The sequence below is a fragment of the Mustela lutreola genome, chromosome 9 (genome assembly GCF_030435805.1).
Source record: "Mustela lutreola isolate mMusLut2 chromosome 9, mMusLut2.pri, whole genome shotgun sequence".
In the NCBI taxonomy this organism is placed as follows: Eukaryota; Metazoa; Chordata; class Mammalia; order Carnivora; family Mustelidae; genus Mustela; species Mustela lutreola.
Window position 1 is genome coordinate 60638706 of NC_081298.1, and position 24271 is coordinate 60662976.

A 24271-nucleotide genomic window follows, 5' to 3' on the forward strand; every position below is an offset into this window, starting at 1 on the left:
GGCAGAATTGAACCGCCCTTGCCTGGGGCCAGGCTAAGTCATCTGCTTGGGCTCATGCTTGGAGCTTTTGTTCCCTGATCATTTTCTTTACAGCTTTGGAGGTTGGGAATGAAGATGGTGGCCTTCTTGTCTTCGCCCCAGAGGAGCTTAGAGTTCGGGGCCCCACTCCTCAGTGCTCCCTCAGAGAAAGCAGTCAATCCCTCCCATCTCCTTGGTCTCCAGCCGCACTCTGTGCTCACGTGGCCTGTGATTGAGTGTTTTCTATCTTGGCACATGGCCCCGTTTGGAGTCTCCAAATCCAGCTGGTTCCGGAAGCACACTGCAGCACCACTCCTCGAGTCTCCCAGGATCTGCCACTTATGGGTCCCTGCTCAAAGAGCAGGGGCCTGACTGCACCTTGAATCATGGTTTAAGGTAACCCTGTCCTGCGAGCCCACTCCTTGGCTCCCTCTCTGCAGCTGGCTTCCCTGCTCTGATACCTGGGGGTTTTGCCACACTCAGACATCCCAGGTCTTTCTGTGCCTGCGGGTCCTGAGACCACACTGTCCTCACAAGGGCTCCACCTCCCGCTTAGCCTCTGGAGGGACATCTCCCCGCAGAGTAGACTTCTAAAAGTTCCGATTTGGGGTGTCACTGCTCTACCACTTGCTGGGAGCCCCCTGCCTCGCGGTCTATGGTCCCATATATCCTGTCATATTCACTTCTCTACACGTTCTACCTTCCAGAAAGTGGTTGATTTTCTGTTCCTAGAATTGCTGTTCTTCTGTTCCATCTCCTCTTGAGTTTGTAGGTATTCAGAATGGTTTGATAACTATCTAGTTGAACTCCTGGGACCTGCTATTTCAGTCTCCTACTCCCCTGCCATCTTGCTCCTCCCTCCAAATAAATCCAAGGTAGAGAATCTTAAGCAGACTCCATGTCTAGCATGGAGCCCTATGTAGGACTTGATCTCACAACCTTGAGATTATGACCTGATTTCATTGCGTCCCATAATTCTTGTAGGTTTTCTTTAGTCTTTTGTATTCTTTTATCTTTTTGCTCCTCAAATGGTTAGTATCCAATGTCTTACACTCCAGATCACTGATTCTTCTGCAAGGTCGAGTCTGCTTTTGAAACTATTAAATTCTTTAGTTCAGTTATTATTTTTTCAATTCTAGAGTCTCTCTCTCTTTTTTTTGTTAGTTGCTGTTTCCTGTTGAACTATTTATTTTGTTCATGATTTGTGTCCCTTATTTTGTTTAGTTGTCTGTCTGTGGTTTCTTGTAGTTCACTAAACTTCCTTAAGAGGATTATTCTGAATTCTTTGTCTGCCAGTTCACAGATCTCTGTTTTTTTTTTTGGGGGGGGTCCATTATTGGCACTTTATTAGTTTTCTTTAGTGGGGCTATTGGCTTGATTCTTCATGATCCTTGATTCCTTCTTTTGGGATGTTCACATTGAGTGATTGTGCTCTTATTCCAGACGTATAGCTTTCTTTGGGCAGAGACAGTTCTTCACCAGTCACCTCAGTTTGGGTTTCTAGGCAGGTTTACTGGTAATGTCCTTGGGAAGGTGGAGCCTGCTGTTATGGTCTATTTTTAGGTGAGGCAACTGTCTAAGCTCTTAGGAAGTGGATGGGGATGTATGCCACTGGCTAAGAACAGTTGGCTAGTATGGCTAGCTCAGTTTCCTACTCAAGTGAGGCTGTAGGATGGGCTTCATGGTTGTTGGGGTTCTCTGGTCAGCCTTGCTAGATGGTCAAGACTAGACATTATATTAAGCTATGAATTACCATCCCTGCACTGGCAGGGAAGCAGGACTGACCCTGGAGCCTATATAATTCATTATTTGGGTGCCCAAAAGATGTTAGAGTGTGCCCTGAATTCCCTGGGAAGGTCTGGCTACTAGTTTTGCTCTGCCTGGAGGGGAAGGCAGGACTGTGCCTTCAGCTAAAGTGCTGCTCTAGGTTGGGCTTTTGAGTGGGCTCTGCAGCTTCCTTTTGGCTCTGGTTAGGTTTCTTGGTTGGACAGGTTGAAGGTTGTATTCAGTAATGAGTGGGGCTAGGGACCATTCTCTATCTTGGTACAGCAGGAGCAGCAGCTCCTCTAAAGCTGGTAAAGCTCTTTGGTTGTTGTCTTAACTCAAGCCAATCTGCACCCTAAGTTCCTTGTCTGAACAGGGTCACTGGCTTTTCTCTGAAAGCTATTGGCTTTGCCAGGATAGTTTTGCTAAGTAAATATGAAACAGGCATCTGGATGAAAACAAAACAAAACAAAACAAAACACTAATAGACGTTCTATCACTCCCAGTGAAAGCACTGAAACTGGAAACGGGAATAATTCTTCTAGAGATGTTATATAGAAACCATGATCATGACATTGCAAAAATGAGGTGGGACAGTTTTGTAAACTATCTTTATGTTCTAAGTTGGGAAGCATTATCATTTAAAATGTAGAAACATTTTCTTTTTTACTATTTGTTCTAAGAATACTATACAGTGTCTGAAATTCCCTTTTTTCTTCTATTATGAACCAGGAAGATTTTTCTGATGGAGAAGATTTCTAAAAGAAATCAGGAAATGTGCATTTTTGAGGTATAATTCTCCATAAGAAAAGTCATACACTACTAAATTATCCAAATAAAGTGGCATGGGTTATTAAATTATCCCTGCAGTGTTGGGAATTTATGGGTGAACATTCACTATATAATATTGAATGTTCATATGATAGATCCAGAATTTTTTAAAAAGCCATTTTGCGAGGAAACAGTGAAAATTCATTAAAATAGAAGAAAGTACATCATGAATCTATATCCTTAAATGGCTGGCCGGTTTGGACTGAAATGAATGATAATTGAGCTACAAATTCCAGTTAAGTTGGTGAAACAGTTAATGCAGTAAACAAATTAAGTGGGCTAAATTTTAAAAAACAGATTGGAAGATTAAAGTAGATAGATCAAAATCAAAGAATGCTATAAAGGAATATGGACATATCCTCCAAAATGAGAAATTTCTTGTGCTGCCATTTCCAAGGAAGCGAAGAAAGAGATGACAAACGTATTTTGTAATTATTTGAGATTAATGTGTAACTTTTTGGGTATGTAAAGTAGGAAAATAAGTGAAGAAAAATATTTGAATAAAAATCTGGAGCATTACAACAAAAATATTTTTTAAAAGCCTGCGTATGTTTAGACTATTAAAAGGTCTTCCTTTCTCTTATTTTGGTTATGCCTTTTTAAATAGCTAATGGATATATCAGCATTCTTAACCTGAGTCAGATGATTTGGCCCCTTCATGACTTTTCTAGTGCCTCTGATACCTATTTCAACTTGTTTTCTAAAGAGACAGTATGTACTTAGCTTTCGCAGAAGTAATTTGGAACCTTTCAAACTCCCGAGTTTCTGTAGTCTTCGTTTTGTTCATTGGATTTTCTTCCCCTTTGCCTTTCCCCCCTCCTCTTAAAGTTTAAAATTAACCTTCCATTCCCACTTTGTTTTTTTCTTTTTGCTTTCCTCTGTGGTTCACTTCTTTCCCAGTGATACTGCTAGGATTTTTTTTTTTTTTTTGCTTCACCATCGAGTTTCTCTTTCATTTTTCTTTTATGCATCTATTGACTCTCCTTTATCCATAACATCCATTTTTTAAAAGATTTTATTTATTTATTTGACAGAGAGACATCGAGAGAGGGAACACAAACGGGGAGTAGAAGAGGGGGAAGCAGGCTTCCCACAGCAGGGAGCCCGACGCGGGGCTCTATCCCAGGACCCTAGGATCATGACCTGAGCCAAAGGCAGATGCTAAAGATTGAGCCACCCAGGAGTCCTATTTATAGTATCCTTATCCATCCCTGTCCCTTTTTCTTTTATGGACATAGTCATGTTGTCTTCTTTCTGTGGGGCAATTTCCCAAGCTACTGGAAATTTCAAACCAATATATGTTGATGGACAACGGATGTTTCATGCGGTACTGGATTTCTCCATGGCCTTTCTCCCGAATTTCTTACCCACAGCTGCTCAGGCTTGCCCTCTGGCTTCCTAAGGGATGCCAGCTCTGTCTTTACTTGTGTTTTCGGACCCTTCTTTGTTTGGCCAGCTTTGGTTATGTCTAAGAAACTTGAGGTTGGGAGTTCTGCCTCACCAACTTAATGTGGCATTTTATTTTATTATTATTTTTGCAGATCATTCTTTCTTTTAAAAAGTTTTTATTTTAGTTACAGTTCGCTAACATAGTGTTGTATTAGTTTTAGGTACACAGTAAACATGGACATTGTAGTACATTCTTCTCATCAGCTAAATACAGGGTACCTCCCCAACCATCCTTTTGGGAGCAGACCTGGCTGATAACAAGAACACCTTTAGATGGGAGGCAGAGTGTTCATGCTGAGTCAACGGACAGACAAGGGTTTGGAGAGGGGTCCTCCGATTATACTGCGTGTGTCACCCTGGGTAAGCCATTGGATTCTCTGCACCTGTCTTCATTCTTGGAGATAAGGGTTTTTTGCGTACATTTTGTACCTGGTGCATTTCCAATAAGGTTTCATTCCTTGTATATGCGCCTGTGGTTGAGACCTCAGAAAACTTAAAGCAGTACCATTAGGCACAGTAGACACGGTGGCACAGCAGAAGGCAGAGGTGGTAGAAATAATGCCATTACCACAGTGCTCTCAGTGTGTGTGTTTCATTTTATCTTGACAATGACCCTGAAGTCTGATGAAGATCCCTGGCCCCTCAGTGGGGAACTGAGACCTCTCTTTGGGCCACCACTGTCATGTCATTAATTTGGGAGGGAAGAAATGCCTACTAAAAAGCCACGTGGATATTGTGAAGGTAATGGGTAGTACGAGATCATCCTGAGTGTGGAAAATTGGAGCCATTCAGCCTCGTAGAAAAGAGGAGTTTTATGTTTCATTCCCAGGTTCAGAGAAAAGAAAACCTTTCCTTTTCTTTTCCTCTTTGTTGTTGTTGGCAAGACTCTGTAAGACTGCAACTCACATGTAAGACACACTGGGCCAACTTTTCAAAGAGCCTCTATACTTTGCATGTGTTAGATTTTTCATGCATAGCTACAGTTTTCGGCGGTGGTGGAGCTTGTGGGGTGGAGGGGAGGGTGGGCACAGATGGATTTTTCACATTTGCCACCTCACTTTGAATGTGTAAATGTACTAATTTTGTGAGATTTGGTTTCCGGAAAAGAAGAGATCCCGAAGCAGGCTTATATCTAGAGCAGTGTCTTCTTTAAGTGAACAGCTCTGAAAGTGGTCAGGATTTGCAGATCTGCTTGGATGGTGGTAAGAAGGTGGTGTATTGTTTGAAATAGAAATCAGCCTGAGGAGAGCTCTGAAGTGTCTTGCAGTCTGGGTGGGCTAGACATTAGTCTTGCAGTTGTGTACGGCTCATGTCATGTCTTTTTCCTAGGCACTTTTTGTCTCAGATGGACCTTCGCTAGGGAATGATCGAATGTCTCAGAGTTAGTGATTTGCTAACAGAAAGCCTGGCAGGTTTGTTTTATTCTCAGAAAGATCTAGATTCTTTCTTTCTGATGTGACCCTCAGTAACTTTAAACTCCCTAGTTTTGTCTATTTGCCATCAATGCCTGTTAGGATAGAGAAAGTTACATTATGGGAGAAAGTAGGCATCAAAACCTCAGCGGCTTAAGATTACAAAAGTTTCTTTCTTTTTTTCTGTTGTTGTTGTTGTTGGCTCTGTGTTTTTGCTATTTTACTTATTTATTTTAACTTTTGTTCCAGTATGGTTTCTAAAATTTGAATTCCAGTATAGTTAGTAGACAGTGTTTTATTAGCTTCAGATGTGAGATAGAGTGATTCAACCCTTTCATCCAATGCCCAGTGCTCATCACGACAAGTGCACTCCTTAATCCCAGTCTCCTATTTCCCCCTCCCCCACCCCAAAAGTTTATTTCTTGATCCCATTTCACGTCCACTGAGAGGCAGAAGGGGTGCCCATCAGCTATAGATAGTTAGGGACTCAGAATGATGGAAGCTTTTCTCTGTACCTGCTTCCACACTCACCATAGCGGGAGGAAGGAGACATGGCGAGGCTTGCCCTGGCTAAGGCGTCTGCCCAGAGGTGACACCTGCCACTTCTCACATTTCATTGGTCAAAAAGTCTCATGACCGTGCTCCACTTCAAAGCAGTGGAAGGCACATTCAATCCTACGCCAAGTCTAGGAGGAGAAGAGAAATTAACAACCTGCTGGTGACTACCTCATCGGCCATTAGACATCAGCACGCAGGGAAGGTATTTGTCTTTTGTTTATGGTAATTAGCACCACCAGTGCTAATTTCTCTACCCTGGACATTTCTGAGCATTGGTAAAAAAGTGTTGTCACATATTTCCACAGTCGTCCCCATGAAGTGAATGTTCCGCCTCCTTGGAAGCTTATAATACAGCAGCTTCAAGGACTATGGATACTTTGAAATGTTTTTAGTGACAATGATTATGATGAAAATAATAGTGAAGAATAAAAACTTACCCACAGAGAGAAATCCATCCCTTAAGCCGTGCTTTAAACTCACTTCTTTCTTTTGAAAGTACTTTCAAGTCTTAATCAAAGGACAACATCTTCATGACCAAATTAATCAACATTTGATGGATAAGGAAGTTAAGGATCAGAGAAGATAGAGTAGACTTCTCGGGTCTCTAAGATAGAAGTGAAAGTGTTGAATTCACATTGGGGGATTTTACTGTAATCACCAGAACAACCTCTGCCACCATCGCTACGGACCTCTGTCCCCACCCCCCAACCCCATCATTATCCCCACCACCCTCCTCACCCCCCCATCTTTCCCACCTTCACACTACAACCACTACACCCGTCTAATGTTATAAACAAAGACAGTATGACCCAAATAATGTTTCTTTTCAGAACAATCAGGAGGACCATAAAATTAGGTAAGATTTTTTTAAGCTATTAAGTTTTTTTTTTCTTATACATTTCATAATCCAGGAATAAAAAAGGTCACGGAAGAGGATTGGCAACTCTGAACAACTTTGATTGGGAACATGGTTTGGACTAAACGTGTCTTTCTTCTTCTTCAGTTTGTCTTTTTATTTTTCCCTTTCGATTTTCTTCCTGGGGTACTTTTACTTTCCCCTTTAAACTTGAAAGAGAGATAGTGTTTAAAAATGCCATACTCCATGACCTTCACGGCCCAGAAGGGGTGGTGCGTTCGTGTACTATGGTAGCGCTTACTTTATTTTTATATAGCCCTTTGAAGAGCACAGATGTGGGCAGGATTTCCAAAGTCGGGGCTCTTTTTCCTGCCAAACTCTGCTTAGAAACAAGCATGGGGATGGTAGAAGGACCATCCGAAGCAAAGTGGCACAGTTGCCCAGTGAATCAGAGGGATTTGGCAGAATCATTGCAATCAGCATGTTGTACTTCATGAGTCCACCTGTCTGCTCTGATTTGGGTGTGATGCCCCAGGCCTCTGGGAGAGTGTTCAGAGTGGGCTTTCTTTGGAGATGATTCTTATTGGCCCCTAAACTGTGGAGATCAGGATTCTGTCTTAGCCTCTCGGGCTAACCTGGGGAAGGATGGCATCTTGGATCCTTGCCCATGGCCTATGCAGTGTTACCAACCTTCTACAAGGCCCCAGGCATTTGTGTCTTTAAATACCCTTGCTGGCTGAGATAATGATGGAGGGTAGAGAGATTCTGGCCCAAAGCTAACACCCTAGAGCTTTACTAACCCCCCTACCCTTAGCTCCAAATATTAGCAAAACAAGGACGTTATCACATTACCAATCCAGGCTGCAATTGATTATTTGCCAAGAATTCCACGCTTCCACCTCACATAATACATTTTATTTTTCTTTTGGGGATTTGTTTTCTGAATCAGTTTACTTCTTCGTGGTCCAATAATCACCAAATGGAATTCTCTCCATCTTTCATCCTTCATCATTAGGGGAAAAAATACAGTATCATTTTCTGGCAAGAAATAAATATCTCAAAATGAAAGACAATATTTAGTGACCAAAAAAAAAAAAAAAATCCCTCAAGAGCACTACTTTTCTGATGAATCAGAGCTGGAAGTGATTAAGGGCTCAGTGCATTAAAACAATGAGCACTCACGTCCATTCCTTCATTTTCATAAGAAAATCAAACATCCTCTTTTAAGGAAGTGGGGGGTTGCTTAACAAATCTTTCAAGTGAGCCATACATAGATAAGTGCATTGGCATGGTTTGAGGAAACGCATAGAGGAAATTAAAAATATTTATTTTATTGAACTAATATTCCCAGTTGGAGATTAAAGTAGCAAACGGAACCCACAACTGTAAGGTCGATGCGATTTGGCCATTTAGTTTCTATTTATTTTGTTCTTAACTGTCAACTTGAACTTGAGGAGAAGTTTAAAGTTGTAACTTACTAAGTGCTTAAAAGAGTGTTCCTTGTATATGAGATGGGGTTGTCTCAGATTGTATTTTTGGGTAAAAATACGTGTGGTTTGATTTTATTGGAATCGGTGTTTTTCTTTTTAATTTTACATTCAGAATTTGAAATTCCTGGCTGTTTTCAGGTTGACTAAAATTTTGCTGTGTTGTAGAGAGTTATGATTTCATGATTGTGTGAGTTTGGAAAGGTTCTTATGTCTTTTTTGTCATGGATTTCAAAAGAAAACGTTTTTAAAGACACCATTTAGGGGGCGGGCACCTTGCTGGCGCAGTCGGTTAAGCATCCGACTCTTGGTTTCGGCTCGGGTCTTGATCTCAGGGTCGTGAGATTGAGCCCTGCACTGGGACCCACACCCAGCAGGGAGTCTGCTTAAGATTCTCTCTTCTTCCTCTGCCCCTCCTGCTCATGTGCACATTCTATCACTCAAACAAATAAATAAATCTGTATAAAGAAAATTAAAGGCATTATTTAGGAATCAGGGCTAACTGTTTTTTCATTTCTGGCTGCTACCTCATTGCTATTGGATCTGGACCTACTATTCTAGGCTGGTTGTGTTCCGTTTGATCATTGATGTCTTCTTCCTGGATGGACGACTGTTGTACTTTTTATTTCAGATTTACAAGGAAAGGGACATCTGGAATGCACACCTGTCACATCAGACAGTCACGTTTGCTCAAGAGGCAGATAGTCGCTACCATGGTTAAGCTTCCACCAGTACTTACTATGTTCCAGGAAATAGGCTAAGGAATTTATGTCCATTATTTCTTGTGGAGACAGTTACTGTTTTGCAGTAACTATAATTATCCTCATTTTATAGGTGAGGAAACTGACCTCTCAGAGAGGATCCTTCACTTTCCCATGAGCCCCTAGCCGGCAAGGGCCAGAGCTGGGGTTCTCCTGGTGGGCGTCCTCTTGGGTCCCCCCTCCCAGATGTTGCGGGGCTTCTCTAACAGTGGCAGAGAGATCCAGGTGTTTCAAGATGGTCGTAAAGCTCTTGGGGCAAAAGTTGATAAATGCAAAAGCAGGGCTACATCCCCGTCCTCTTCCAGTTCACAGCAATTCTCCTGCAAAACAACTGCATTTGCAGGCTGGCTTTTCCATGGAAAAGCTAGAGTGGGCACACGTTCAACTCAGTTCCCACTGTGTTTTCTCACAGAGGTTCTTCCACAAGATTACAAAGACTGGGAACCCAGCCTATTATTATTAATAATTTTTAAAAGTTATTCTGGCTTCTTTCAGGGCCATATCAGTTTCAAAGATCGCTGTCAGGGTGGGAGCAACTGAAGTTGAAACGGCCTGAATGCTAAATGTAGCCTGAGAGCGGAAACTTTGTTCTTCAGAGTTGAAAAGTCGGTGGAATATTCATAGAAATGTAATATGAGCACAGGATACCGAGTCAGTGTCAAAACTTTGTTCCAAACCATATTTGCTATTTGTAAAACTCACTCCTCGGGGCCCGGCTGGGGGATGAGAGGGCAAATGGATTACAGCACGCCCTGAGTCAGGGCTGTGTGTTGGGGGCTCCCTTCCCCACGGGGCTTTTCTCCACAAGAATTAGGGTTCGTAAGGGGGGGGCAAAGGTAATGGGGTCCAGCCCTTCTAGGAGGACCATCTCTGCCTCAAATACAGAAAACTTTCCTGTGTGTTTCACCTACAGTTTGTGCCAGAGTTTGAAATAGAAACTGTGGAGGGGTCTATGTAATGTTTCCCATGTGCAGAAGTGACACCATTTGCTTTTTTCCTTGAAGCTCTCCTGATTGAGATATTGATTAAAAAAAAAAAAAAATCATGGTGGCATAGTTCGCAATGAATATCATCTTCAGATGCTGGACTTCTATCTTAAAACTAACCAAAGGACCCATCTACTGATGACCCAAATTTCCTTTCAAGAATTAACAAATTCTCTCACATTTTTCCCCCCGTGGAACTCTACTCATCTGTAGTTAATCTAAGAATTAACATTTAGCAAATTACTGCCCTAAATGAGGTATGTGCCTGGTGGCTCCGTTGATTAGAACCCTGTGCTAATGAGATCACGGGTTCAGTCCTCGGGAGGGCTGGTTCCCTTCACCGTGGTCCCTGTCTGAATCCCAGCCAGGCCTCCCAATGCACACTGCTTACAAGGGGTCTTCTGGGGAAGAATCAACACAAATTCTTCATCATTTGTGGGAAAAAACCAACTCAAAGCAGATGCCTTGAGTTAACTCAGGGCATGACAGTGATCCCGAGGGGGTAACGAAATGGTACTCTAGAGAAGGCAAGGGCTGCTTGCAGATGGTGGAGGTGTCGCACTTCCTGGGGATGGCTTCTGGGCTGGGAAAACAGATTTGGTGTGTGTAGGACGTTCCGGTCCTGCCAAGTGAAAGGGGGACTTTCATATAGGAAGGGTAGGAGGCTGGATGTTTATCCATGGGGCAGACTCAGAAGGACACTTGGTGGTGTGGGGGGGTGTTGGTTGTTGAACTTTCACTCATCACTTATTTGAAAGACAGATCATTCTGAGCCTTCCCTATAATGTCAGTAGTCATGTAACCCATGGGACCATTTCTCCTACAGCCAGGCCACTCCAGTCTTGGGCTGGCAGGAGACACCGTAGCTAAGAGCTTGAAGAGCAAGGGTGGTTCTCACTCTTACTCCCTCTCCATTTTCCACTCTCAGAAACCACCTTTTCAGAGGTAGGTCCAGGTCTGAGGCCAAACCTCACCCAAGCATGACCGGATGCCTTGATATCCTCCGAGGCCATTTCTTGGGTTTAAGGAAGAATAATGCCTAATGAGCTCCAGCTGTGCCTAGTGGCATTCCCTGTTGAAACCAGCAGCCCCCACTGGCTTTCTTCCATTTTCCAAGAATACCTTCTTCAGGGCAGCGGCCACCTCTTTTTTTTTTTTTTTAATTTTTAAAAAACTTTAACTATTACATCCTTATTGCCCAGCAGATTGCTTTGTGTTTGGAAGTTCAATAAATATCTGATGGATATTCAATTGTGCAACTGGTTCCATTTAGACAAAGGCAATATTTTAAATGTTATCATCTTATTTTTCTCTTTGCAAAATTATATGCCCTTACCGGAAAAAAATGAGAAAATAGAGAATAAATATCACCCATAATGTCATCAGTTGGAGATAGCCTTTCCTGGCATTTTAGGGTGCATGATAGTTACCATCTGTATGCATATCTTTCAACTATACGGGACTCAGACAATACATATTATTGTGTAATCTTTTTTTTTTTTTTTACTTATATAAAAATCTTTGCATGATACTATATATTGAGATTATATATTATTCCACCTTATTACCTTTAATTTTTTTCAGAGCATTTTATTGCATGACTGGACTTCAACTTAATCAGTCACATATTAAAATCTTGTAGTTTAAACTCTTTGCATAGTTTTGTTTATTTCCTTGGGACAAATTCCGACAGGAGGAATTGCATGGTTCCACGGTTTTCTAATTTGCTATGTGTTGGCAAGTTGAGGGTCAGAGAGGTGCCCCCAGTATGAACTCTGGCCTGCAACAAACAATGTAGTGCATTGCCACTCTCCTGCCTTGCCAACAGTATTTATTAATCTTTTGTATATTCGCTAACTCCTAGGCGAGAAGGTAGCAGTGTGCTTGTACTTTGCATTTCCTTTATCAGTAGTGAAACTGAGTATTTTTTTCGTGTGGCTATTTTAATGTCTACTTTGCAAGGTGACTGTTAATATTTTTGAAGACCCGTGTATTTTGGGGGCTAGTAGACCTCCTTCTCTCTGTTCCTTTATTGTAAAAAATTAGTTAACACCATCTATTTGAATACAAAGCCATATACAAATATGTTGATCAGCTTTGTGACCCTGCAGGTTGAAGGTCAGAAGGAAGGGTCACCCAAGAGTAAATGGGCTGAGTAAATGGTTTCCAAGCAAAGACCTGGGTGAGCTTTGCCAGAGGAGGGGCGGGGAGAGCCACCTGTGAAGAAAGGGAAAGAGGATGTGACCTGAAGATTTGTGACTTTGAGAAGGTCACTGGAAATAGACAAGGTCAGAGATAGTACAGGGGCTGGCAGCTCCAAACGGGAGCCAATTAGACACAGAAGGAAGCGAGATGGGCAGGGGAGCTGTAGGAAATGAAAGAGATGGTGCCCCGGGGTGGTCTGTGGTCTCCCTGGGGGGTGGGAGACAGGCATCTCCTCAGATGTCCCTAACACAGCAATGGAAAAGAGAAACACTAGCAGCGCCTGCTTCTCTGAAGACTTATCTGGAGTCCAGTGTGGCCAAGGCAGGCGTGTTTAAGACCAGAAAGGGAGATACCACTGCACGCACGTGTGGTCTTCTGGCTAGAGTACACCTGTGCTTTCTTGGAAAGCCCAGGAGTAACCACACCTGGGAGAGGGAATTGAAATATACAAATTAGTGGTAGTTAAATAAAGATAAAATACTGCACTAAAGTTGCCCCAGCATGAATATGACTCCAGTTATGTAAAACTGTATATAAAGATATGTAATACGTCATTATAAATATAGGTTTTAAACATGATATGTATTACTATATATATATATATATATATATATATATATATATACACACACACACATATACATATACATAAAATACCTGAATATAGGAATATGCACACTTGCCCATGTCATGTCCAGAGAGTGGTAATGAGGTGAGACAGGGAGAAGGAATTATTCTCGCTTTTCCTCACATTTTTAAGTGTTGCTTCACTTGTTCCAGCAAACATGTATTCATTCTCTAGCTTGTACATGGTCGAACGAAGAAAAAAAATGGTTAAGACGGGAAATATATGTGTGCTGAGGGCGGCCTTCCACTTCCCCTCAGTGGCATGGCTGGGGATTCATGAGGGCAGTAGAAGCTGAGGTCCTGGGCTGTCACCCGAGCCCCTGCCAACTCAGACAGAGGAACCCCTGGAAGTACCTGAGAGTCACACCTGGGCCCCGCAGGGCGCCGAGCTCATTGGCATGTCACACTTAGATGACAGGGGAAGCCGTGCCTTCTTGGCAGGCGGGACTCTAGCCAACAGGTAAGACATTTCCAGGCCACCTGTTTCCAGATCAGGTGAGCATCGCCACCTGGCAGGGAGGAGGCACGGGTTCATTGCAGGGGAAAGAACTCAAGCTTGGTGCAGGAGGAAAAATGAGAACTTTTCTCCTTCCGTTCAAGAGCTGCCAGTGCATCATGAAACAAAGTATCTGACTGGGACTTTTTGTTATTTTACATCAGGTAAAGCCACTTTAAGGCAACACGGTTTCCTGCGTCCTTTGTGTTCCCCTGTCCTGTGGTCTGGAGACAAAGCTGGGGAACAAGACTCAGCTGACCTCTGACATTATGGAGCTACCCTTGAGTAAGGGAGATGGACGGATGGCACGCGAGGGACCAAACAGAGAGAGGGTCACACGTGGTAAGATTGCTCTGAAGGGAACCAAAAGCGGTGGGAAGCTCAGGGCTGGGCTATTTTGGATCTGGAGACAATGGAAGGTCTTTCGGAGGAGAGGACGTTTACCCTGAGTCAGGAATGAAGAGAAAAGGTCAGCAGGTGAGTCGCCAACTGGCAGAAGGGGGACCCAGGAGGCGGGACTCAGCTCAGCCTGCTGACCGTCGGTCTGAAGAACAGCAAGTGTGTGGGGAGCTGGTCAGCATGAGGTTTGAGAGGCCAGCAGGCATCAGGTCATGCTTGGCCCCATAGGTGGGTTATATCTAGATATTCAGTTTTGTCCTTAGTACGAAAGCAAGGTAAAGTGTGCTTAGAAATCTGACATCATGATGCCGCTTCATTTTACACAAGCTTAACACCAGCTTCAACTCAGCATGTGTAAAGATCTGTTGAAGGAGTGCAAAATAGATAAACGGACTGATGTTCCAGGGTCAGAAAATGTCCCATGTTTATTTTATATTCTATTCTATTCTATTTTATTTTATATATTTTATCTTACTTTGTTTTTTTATTTATTTTTATTTATTTATTTGACAGAGAGAGATCACAAGTGGGCAGAGAGGCAGGTAGAGAGAGAGGAGGGGAAGCAGGCTCCCTGCTGAGCAGAGAGCCCAATGCGGGGCTTGATCCCAGAACCCTGGGATCATGACCTGAGCTGAAGGCAGAGGCTTTAACCCACTGAGCCACCCAGGTGCCCCTATCTTATTTTATATATTGTATTTTATTTTTAAGCTACCGTTTTGACTTCCATTACATCAACAATCACCCCCATTTAGATTTATTTTCACAAAAAGACCAAGCTACAGAGATGTGAATGAAGTCTGATGCTGCAGAGCATGCCTGAAATCAAAGGAAAGGTTAATGAGATACTGTCTCCACAGCGTGGAGTGCATGAAGCGCTTCCCCAAACGGGACGCCATCCATCTTTGTCATCTCCCAGCATGCTGGGCGGAGCAGATGTTCCTGCTGTCTCTGTGGTGTCTCCAGATGAGGAAACCATCTCAGAGAAGTGAGAAAGGACTGGGTGGGGCCATACCCCCAGGAAACCAAGAAGCACCTGGGAGTCAGTGTGAGGTAGAGAACAGACATAGATGTTGAGCTTGGGCAGATCTGGTTTCCAGACCAGCTCTGCACTTAACTGTTGTGGGGTTTTGGAATAGGCACCCTACTGTATGATCTCCATGAGGCCCACTTTCCATCTTTAAAATGAGGGTAATATCATTTACCTCATAATATATTGCTGCAGATTAAAAGAGAAGAATTAGAGTATCAGGCACACATGAGACACTCAAGAAATATTAGTTTCTAAGTTCCATTACCCATAAAAATTCAATGAATCCTTCCCAAAATAGAACATCCTTTAGAATCTTACCCTCCTCTTTTTTGTTGTTGTTGTGGATGGGACATCCAAAAGGATGTTAGGGATTTTTTTTTTTTTTTTTTTTTGGTTTGTGGTAAGCTGACTTTGCACTTTAAAAGGGAAAAGAAGGAAATCTGTAGTACCTCAAACAATGAGCCTTTTTAAAGCCTGCATTGGACTCCAATTTCAAAGAATATTCTTATTAACATTCTTTCTTATAAATGGAGCGCTACTCATCAAATATTTATAAGTAGTAGCCCTAGAAGCCAGCGCAGTGCTTGGCAAGCCTGGGGACATTTCCCACGTGCGCTGTGGGATGGCGTAGGCAGGAGAGACCTTTTAATTTTGTGACATGGTTTGGGGGCTCCAGCGTGAGCTAGTCTTGGCATGGTTTCTCCCTGCTCTGGGCCTGTTCTGGAGCCTTTCAGGACTCCCACGTAGACTGTCCTCGCAGGAACTCCCTTTGAAGTCCCTGGGAGCTCTTTGAATGGAAAACATACACAACGGGGGTGTTGATGCAAATAAGCATCAAACCTGATGTACGTGGGGGAATAAAGGTGCTTCTCACCCCAAATATTAGCTCTCAAGCCCAGAAACTACGGTGTTAAAGAAAAAAAGTCATCCCTCTAATAACCCCCCAATCTATCACCAAAGCTCCATCATCTCCATTTGCTTAGGAAATGGTAAACCTGCTAATTACCCGAGAGTTTTAATTAAGCAACAGATACAGACAGTGCAGGGCTCTGTTTTTCCTTTAAACATATCAATAAAATGAAATTCTCAATTCCAGAGCAACTTGCTAAATGGAAAAAAAATAAACATTACTCTCTTTTGAAATATCACTCATCGAGCGTGATAATTTAGAAAAATATCTCTATTAGAGATAGTTAGAGATATTTTTTGGTAGAAAATGCAGTCGCCGATGTAGCACAAAGCTGCAATTTGTAGACAGGTTAAGTAAATTAAATCACTCACTGTCTTTTTTTTTCAATGGCTTTAAAAGTTAAAGGTAATTTGCAAAGAAAATGCTCAGTTTGAATTGGTTTGTAATATCTGTTAATGATCTTTAAAAAAATCCACTTATTCACAATCCGGTCCCTGGGGGAATTCCAGCGTGCTATCAGAAAAATTTCTGAAGTCTGAAATGTCATTAGCTAGTGATTCCTTTGAAGTAAAAAGCCCCCCAAAAATAAATTATATAAGGTATACAAGTGCACAGGACAATCACTTTGATGAATAATATCTGTGTTTTTCGTAACTAAGAACGCAACAATTGAAATCCAAGCTGCTAAATTATAGAGCTGTCTTGTGAATTACCTCGGCGGAGGTATGCCTGTTCTGTTTATTTCACACATATATTGAATTCTTCCATATATTTATAGATTGTTGATGTAAAAACAGTAGTGTTGGAACAATTTTGATTATATTCATTGTGTTTACCTTTTGGAAACACAAGGTGTTGCCTAAATACAGCTCTACAGGTGTTGCCAGCCGGAACTAAAACAATAGCCTGTTTTAGGGCAGCCTCCTGGATCCCAGATCCAGGTGCCCTGAACCGCGGCGCGAATACTGCACAGCCCTGCGAATTGTCCGATATTAGATAACAGCGCTGTGAAATACTACACCAAAGGGGACATTTTCTTCCTGACCCTGGCTGGCTATTGGTTTTTGCCTGGAAGCAGAGGAGTCTTTGTAATACGATATTAGTCAGTGTAACTACAGATGCTGCTTCGGCTGCTATAAATAGCTACTTTTTTTTTTTTTTTTGAGAAGAGTCGGATTTTAGTAAACCGTTGGCTACAGGTTAATTATACATTTCGTAAGAAGGCACTTCCTTGTAGGCAGCCTAAATTTGTTGCCTTTTAATGCTGCTTTATGTGAGGATAGCCACGTGTGAGCCTCTAGGAGGACCTTCATTATTTCTTTTTTTTTTTTTTTTTTTAAAGATTTTATTTATTTATTTGACAGAGAGAGATCACAAGTAGGCAGAGAGGCAGGCAGAGAGAGAGGAAGGGAAGCAGGCTCCCTGCTGAGCAGAGAGCCCGATGCGGGACTCGATCCCAGGACCCTGAGATCATGACCTGAGCCGAAGGCAGCGGCTTAACCCACTGAGCCACCCAGGCGCCCCTTCATTATTTCTTTATTTTACACATTGGGAATTTAACTTTTTGTTCTTCTCAACCTGAACTGCCAAGGGACCCAGTCTTATTCATTTTTCCTCCAGGGGAAGGCATTCTGTTCTTCCCAGTTCTGCTGATTTATAATTGTAGGTGTGGTTCTTCTGGTTTTCTGTTCTGTCACTGACATCCGGAGAGCACACCGAACGTGGTTAAGAACAAGCCCCTGACTGATTCGATAATATTTAGTGCCTCCATGTGCTTCATCTAAGAAATGGAAATCAACACTTGAAACTTTTTTGGGAAGCTTTATTGGCGTTCCATGTATGGAAGATCACTCAGTGTGTTATCCTGGAAAGGGCACACCCTGTAACTACCTCCCAGGACAAGAAAGAAAATATAGCCAACATTCGTGACTGCCCCTAGGATGGGTCGCCCCTTTCCTCCTCAAAGTAGCCACTTTCCTGATGTCCAACACCATAGATTTGGTTTTTGTTTTTGTTTGAACTTTGTGTGAATGGACTCCTATGGTTAAGTGTTCTTTTGCGTCTGATTCTTTCTTTCAACATTGTGTTTGTGAGCTGTGTCTATGTTGCCAGGTGCAGTTATATTTTCCATTTTTATTCCATTCCATTCCATTCCATTGTATCAATAATATACCACAATTAACCATTTTACCCTGGATGAACATCGGGGTGTTGTCAGTTTTTGGCTATTTCAAGAGCTACTATAAGCTTTGTCATGCATGTCTTGGGGGGGTGTAGCTGCATTTCTTTTGGGTGTGTAGGCTAAGAGGGAAGTTACTCCATTTTAGGGCATGACCGCGCTCAGCTTTAATGATGTCAGTTTTCCAAAGAGGTTGTATAAGTTTCCACTCCCACTGGTGGTGAGAGAGATGTGCTGCTCTCATTCTTGTTAACTGGTATTTTTCTTCTTTCTGATTTTGGTCATTCTGGTGACATGTAGTTGAATATCATTATGGTTTTGATTTCCCAGATTATTAAGAAGTTGAGCATCTTTTCATATACATTGGCCGTTTGGAAATTTTATGAATAGGGTTTTCAAGGATTTTGTTTGTTCATTTTTCCATTGCTTTGTTCATCTTCTCTGTTTTGAAGGAGATAGTTATATATTCTGGATTATTCTAGTTATGATTTTTTTTTTTTTTAAGAGAGAGAGCACACACATTCGCTGCTGCTGCTTTAGCAGCTTTGCATCCACTTCTGGTGTGCAGGAGTTCCCAGGCATAGATGCTGGAACAGTGCTCTTCCTCTCAGGCCTAGGAGCAGAGGGGTTGGCCCCTCAGACTGGACCCGAAGAGCACCTTGGATAAGGAAGAGCACTTTGGATGAGGGGTATAGGGTGAGGGGTGGAGGGCGAGGGGGAGAGAGAGTCCCAAGCAGGCTCCATGCCCAGAGCGGAACGCAACATGGGCCTCTAGCTCAAGACCCTGAGATCATGACCTGAGCCAGAATCAGGAGTTGGAGGCTTAACCCATTGAGCCACCCAGGTGCTCTAAGGATATAATTCTTTTTTGATGATATATATTGCAAATATCATATACCACTCTGAGTTTGACTTTTCACTCTAAATATGGTATCTTTGGATGGATAGAAGAGTTAAATTTTTTAAAAATTATTTTTATTTTTAAAAATTTTTTAAAGATTTTTATTTATTTATTTGACAGACAGAGATCACAAGAGGCAGAGAGGCAGGCAGAGAGAGACGGGGAAGCAGGCTCCCTGCTGAGCAGAGAGCCCTATGTGGGGCTCGATTCCAGGACCCTGAGATCATGACCTGAACCGAAGGCAGAGGCTTAACCCCCTGAGCCACCCAGGTGCCCCAAGAAGAGTTTAATTTTTACATGGCCTAATTTCCTAATATTTTCCTTTATAGGAAAAATTAAGTACTCACTTATTTATAGAATAATCATGACTACCCCACCCCCCAGCACTTTATTCTGTTAGTATGATAAGTTATTTAATAGGTTTTTGAATGTTAAACCAATCTTCCATTTCTGGACTAAGTCCAATTTGGTTATGATATATTATTTATTTGAAGTACTTCACATATTTTGATAATTTTTACAACAATGTGTATGCATGAAACTTACCTGTACTTTTCCTTGAGTGTAATGTCCTTGTCAGGTGAGTTATCAAGGTTTAGCTGGCTTATAAAATGATTTGGAGAAGTGTCCTCTTTACGTTCTTTAAAAAATTAAAACATAAATAAGTCTAATCTAATATAGTTATTTAAAATATATGTAGTTTGTCCTAAGAATATTATCAAAGTTCTCCAGAAAAGAAGAACTAAACATTTGTGTGTGTGTGTGTATTTATTTATTATAGGAGTTGACTAGCACAGTTATGGAGGGCAGGAAGTCCTACAATGTGCTGTCTGCAATCTGGAGACCAAGGAAAGCTGCTCATGTAACTCACCTCAAGTCTGAAGACCTGAGAATCACAGGGGTCCCTGGGGAGAAACTCTGTAAATTCTAGCTGGATTCTGAAGGCCCAAGACCCAGAAACTCTGATGCCCGAGGGCAGGAGAAGATGGATGTCTCCACCTTTCTTCTGTCTTTCTCTTCTATTCTGGTCCTCAATGGATTAGATGACGCCTACTGCATCGGTGAAGGTGATCTTCGTTACTCATCTACTCGTTCAGATGCAAATCCCTTCCAGAAACGCTCTCACAGACACATCCAGACTTATGTTTTACCAGCAGTCTGGGCATCTCTTAGCCCAGTCAAGTTGACACATGAGAATAATGGGCACAGTGAGTATTCGTCACAATTTCTTTCATTCCAGGCTTCTGTATATTTTAATGTAGACTAGTGGCAGGAGACCGGTTTTGTGTGAGTTTGCCTGAGAAAGAAAATGGAAGTCACACTATCTTCTGGGACTCACAATCTGCTCATGCGCCCAAGGTTGAAATTTGTTATCACATCTCAATCTTGGGACCCACAATCAAGGCTCATCCTGGGTTTAAAGGAGGACCTGTAAGATGAGAAGCTTTTGGGACCTAAGAGAAGCATTCAAATAAAACACCTGCTCCCCTATGAGAAGCTTCAAAGCCAATTTGTCCACTTTTGACCCTTCAGTTACTGCTCCACAGAGATTATTTTTTTTTAACTTTAATCCTCTTCAATTCTGTATATCTCATGCCTTACCCCATCTTTCCATTCCTACTTGCTAGTGTCCAAGTTCAAGGCCTTATCACCTACTGCTTGGGCTATGGCATTTGTGGGACATCTAGTGTCCATTTTATCCCCTTCCGAGCCATCCAAGTGCTCGCCTTAAAATGGGCAGCTGGCCATGTTAGTCCGTGTTGGGAACTGCTTGGTGGGTCTCTATTGCTCTCTGAGAGGTCGTCCAGGTTCATGAACACAGCACACGTATTCTCCCGTGACCTGGCTCTTGCTGACTTCTCCAGCACGTGTTGCTCCTCACACTCCAGCAGCTCTATCTGCTTGCGGTTCCCAGTACCCCCCCTGGGGTTCTTCGTGTCCCAGCTTTTGTGTGTGCTAATCTTTCTCCCAGGGATAGACTATCTATGTCTTGCTCCTGGGCCATCCATTCTATCACAGTCAACTCAAGCCAGAGACCCTTCATCCCACCCACCTGGGGCGGCATGGTCTCCTTTTTCATCCATGCCTCTGGCTCTGATTAGACTGTGAACTTCTTGAAGCCTGGGTTCAAATCTGAGTCATTCTTCCATCTATAACTTGCTCTGTGCTGGAGGGTAACAGGTGTTCAATGAGCATGGATAGGCTTAAACAGAAGAGACAACACTTACTAGTTGACTAGTTTGGGTTTCATTTCTTTTTTTTTTTTTTTTTCTTGCAAGCCCGAGATGGAATGAAATGAAGTGGCCCAAACGCCATGACCAGAAGGGATGCAGGAAGTCAAAGATGATGGAAAATCTGCAGATAGCCATCTCTTCCTAGGATGGGATTCATTTTTGTAGAATGGATTCGTGACAAGGATTTTCTATAAAGATAGATTTTTTCCAGAGAAACAAATTTGAACACTTTAGTCCAAGAATTTAAATGAGGAAAAATAATCCTACTTAAAAGGCAAATTGACCAATATCCTTCCTTTTTTCTCTTATTAATAAAAGAGTTTACACGGAAACTCTGTAAGAAATTGTGTAAGAGATTCACAAGGATCATTAAAGTCTCTATGAGACATTCACTTTCACTTTGTAAAATTGGCTATACCCTCAAAATGGTATCCCATAAAAATGGACTTTCTGGGGCTCTTATATATATGAATGGGTTTTAGTCACACAGTGGTGCCATTCATTTTATTTGGCCCATTTATTGCAAGTACATTCTAAATTTGGCCTTAATTATTTTTCCTTTCACAAAAATATTTTGTGGGCTCTTTTTGAACCCCTACTACTTCCTTCTTGCCCCTTAAGACAGAATCCAGGAGTGTTACTTTTGTTCTCTTCTAATTAAAATAATTGCTTGGTTCCTTTTAACTAGATTCGTTCAGTTATTAGCCTAATACATGGATGGGTGCCATGGGGTGCTTGAGAAACAAAATGAAAAGTGATCGTGTAGCTTCACATGAAAAAGATTGTGCAGTGCCAAGGAGCATTACTCCTTTCAGCTGGCATTTTATAACGGCCTTTAGTAAACCTGGCCTCCCCCTGCCCCCATACCCTCACTAAAAGACTATTAAGTGAAAGAATGGTTCTATTTTCTCCATTAGGTAGACAGTGAACTTACTACAATTTGAAGAGGGGCACTTGATATGCTGGGTATGGCCCAAAGACTGGGGGGCTGGTTTTAATCTCTGCCCCGGCTTTGTCTTTCAGAATAACTGCAATTGAAGGATAAATGCTCCGTGTCCTCTCTCTGCCAGTTGGCGTTTATCAGAAGGCACTGGAAGAAGAGGGACAAAGGTGCCTGGATGTATGTGTTCACCAAGAGTTGTCAGGACCTTGATTCTAAAAGGAAGTTGTAAACTAATGTTTTTGACGTCAAGATGTTTCTGGAAGTGGAGGCAGTTCAAGAGTTTGGCAAACACAGGCCTGCAGGCTAAGTTCAACCTATTGCCAGTTTTTGTAAATAAAGATTTATTGGAACACAGCCACACCCATTAGTGGACTGGTTGTCTCCTGTGGCGCTTGTGCTACAATGTGGAGCAGTAGTGGCCTAAAAGATTTACTGTCTGGTTCTTTCCAGAAAAAGTATGCTGACTCTTGATACAGTCCGTCCAATACACTGAATATTTATGAATGCACTACTCCCTGCTGAGAAAGGTATTTATTGGAATTTCAATGGGGGTCCTCATTTGATGAGATGCTAAGGGCTTTTGGTAATGTGCTTAGGTTATGAGTGTTCGGTACTGGTGAACAGACAGCAGGAAGTGAGGCAGATTTGGGGCAAGACTTTATGGTTTGAGAAAGAGGCTTTGCTATTAATGTCTCAGTGGCAAGTCACTGATGGCTGGGCTGTTCCTGTTAGATAACAAGATTGCTCTACTACGTGGAGAAGGTGCTGAGATTTCCAATGTGGAATGCATCTTGATTTACTCCTTCAGGACCTTATGGTCAACATTATGGATGTCTGCTTCCAGGCCAAAAGATGGGCACCCTTTGCCACCAGTTGGTAGTTGGATGGGTCAAGCGAGAGAATGTGCATCCCAAGCATTCCCTAAACCGTAAGATGCTCTATTTGTGACATATGAAAGCAGCAGGGCAACTGTTGTTTCTGTCTGGCACATGAAGAAATGACGTAGCCTACCCAAGATCAAGTAGTCAGCCAGAAGAGTACCCGGAGGCTAGCTCTCTTGCTTTAAGTCACCATTCTTTCCAGTATACCATATGCTTCTTTGCGTCACGCTTCTTTCCATGGCTTCAGAAATGCTCAGTTCTTTAGTTCATTTCTTTATTCTTTCATTCACTATTGAATGTTCTTTAACAGCCTGCTATGAATGGATAAGGAGCTGGATGTTTCAGGGAGAGTGAGGACTATGTAAAAAGAGTTGGAAGACCCTTATAGTAATTTTATTCTTGGACCCCTGTGGCCAGAATCCTCCAGAAGGACGTAGATTCTTCTCTTGAGTTCCCCTGCCCTGACCAAGGAGCTTATTTGTTATATGGAGAACAAGAAAGTAGATTGGATGAGAAAGGGAGAGCAATCCTGTCATTCAAAAGGGTTGCCTGACATGTTGTTTTATGTCGTGTGTGCGCGTATGGTATGTGTACACACCATGAAAGGAATGAAAGAAAGAGGGATTCTGAAGTGTTGATAGCAGATTTTACCAGCAACTGAAGGATGGAGACAGTCTAGGTTTGGAGGATTTGCAAGTTAGGATTTTGTATATAAAGTCCAAGGGAATCGATATCAGAGGAATTTTCCAATATGAATTGTCCGATTAAATGACATAAATTAAACATGCCAGATGTGGATTTATTTTATCACACTGTTAAATACAGCCTTCATTCAGATTGTCTTCATTCAATGATGTGTCTTGTAAGTTTTGAAATGATGATTACCAAATGTGCCTGGAGGAAGCAGCTTCCACCAAAATATTAAATTTGCCCTGTTATGGTGAGAGAAGTGAAATTCTTGAAGTTTCTGTTTTTGACACTAGCTGTTTTAACAGGGAAGTTTGCCAGTATTTTCTTCATATTCAGTGTTGTTGGCTACTTGTTTTTTTCAGGTTTGTCTATGAGCCTAAGTCTACGATTCTCTGAAGCAAATATGCCGGTGAAGTTGCCTGATAAAAAAGCAAACCTCCCAGAGTCTTCCATTGGAGAATTGTCACCTGCAAAGACCTCTGAGAGGTAGAGTAGAAAATTCTGCCTTATTCTCCTCTCCCTCCCTTTCCATAAGTCACTCACAGCCCTGCCAACTGAATTTGGAGGTGGTGCTATCTGATTCTGCAATTCATTAATGAAGCCATGTTACTTCTCGGATATTCCCAGGATCCAGGATGCTGCTGTCTTAAGAAA

At 42.2% G+C, this 24271-nt stretch overlaps 2 long non-coding RNA genes across 3 annotated transcripts in view; both read left to right on the forward strand.

Annotated features, from left to right (window-relative positions):
* LOC131808332 (uncharacterized) overlaps positions 1 to 20071 on the forward strand; it is a 49689-nt gene extending 29618 nt beyond the window's left edge. Inside the window, exons 2-3 of the long non-coding RNA XR_009344782.1 lie at positions 13615 to 13792; positions 19651 to 20071. This is a non-coding gene — a long non-coding RNA (uncharacterized LOC131808332). The remainder of the gene's footprint in view (positions 1 to 13614; positions 13793 to 19650) is intronic.
* A 1491-nt stretch (positions 20072 to 21562) lies between these two features.
* LOC131808333 (uncharacterized) overlaps positions 21563 to 24271 on the forward strand; it is a 60860-nt gene continuing 58151 nt past the window's right edge. The window contains exons 1-2 of one of the 2 annotated variants that reach the window (XR_009344783.1): positions 21563 to 22223; positions 23980 to 24103. This is a non-coding gene — a long non-coding RNA (uncharacterized LOC131808333). The remainder of the gene's footprint in view (positions 22224 to 23979; positions 24104 to 24271) is intronic. The other variant, XR_009344784.1, reaches the window with a different exon arrangement.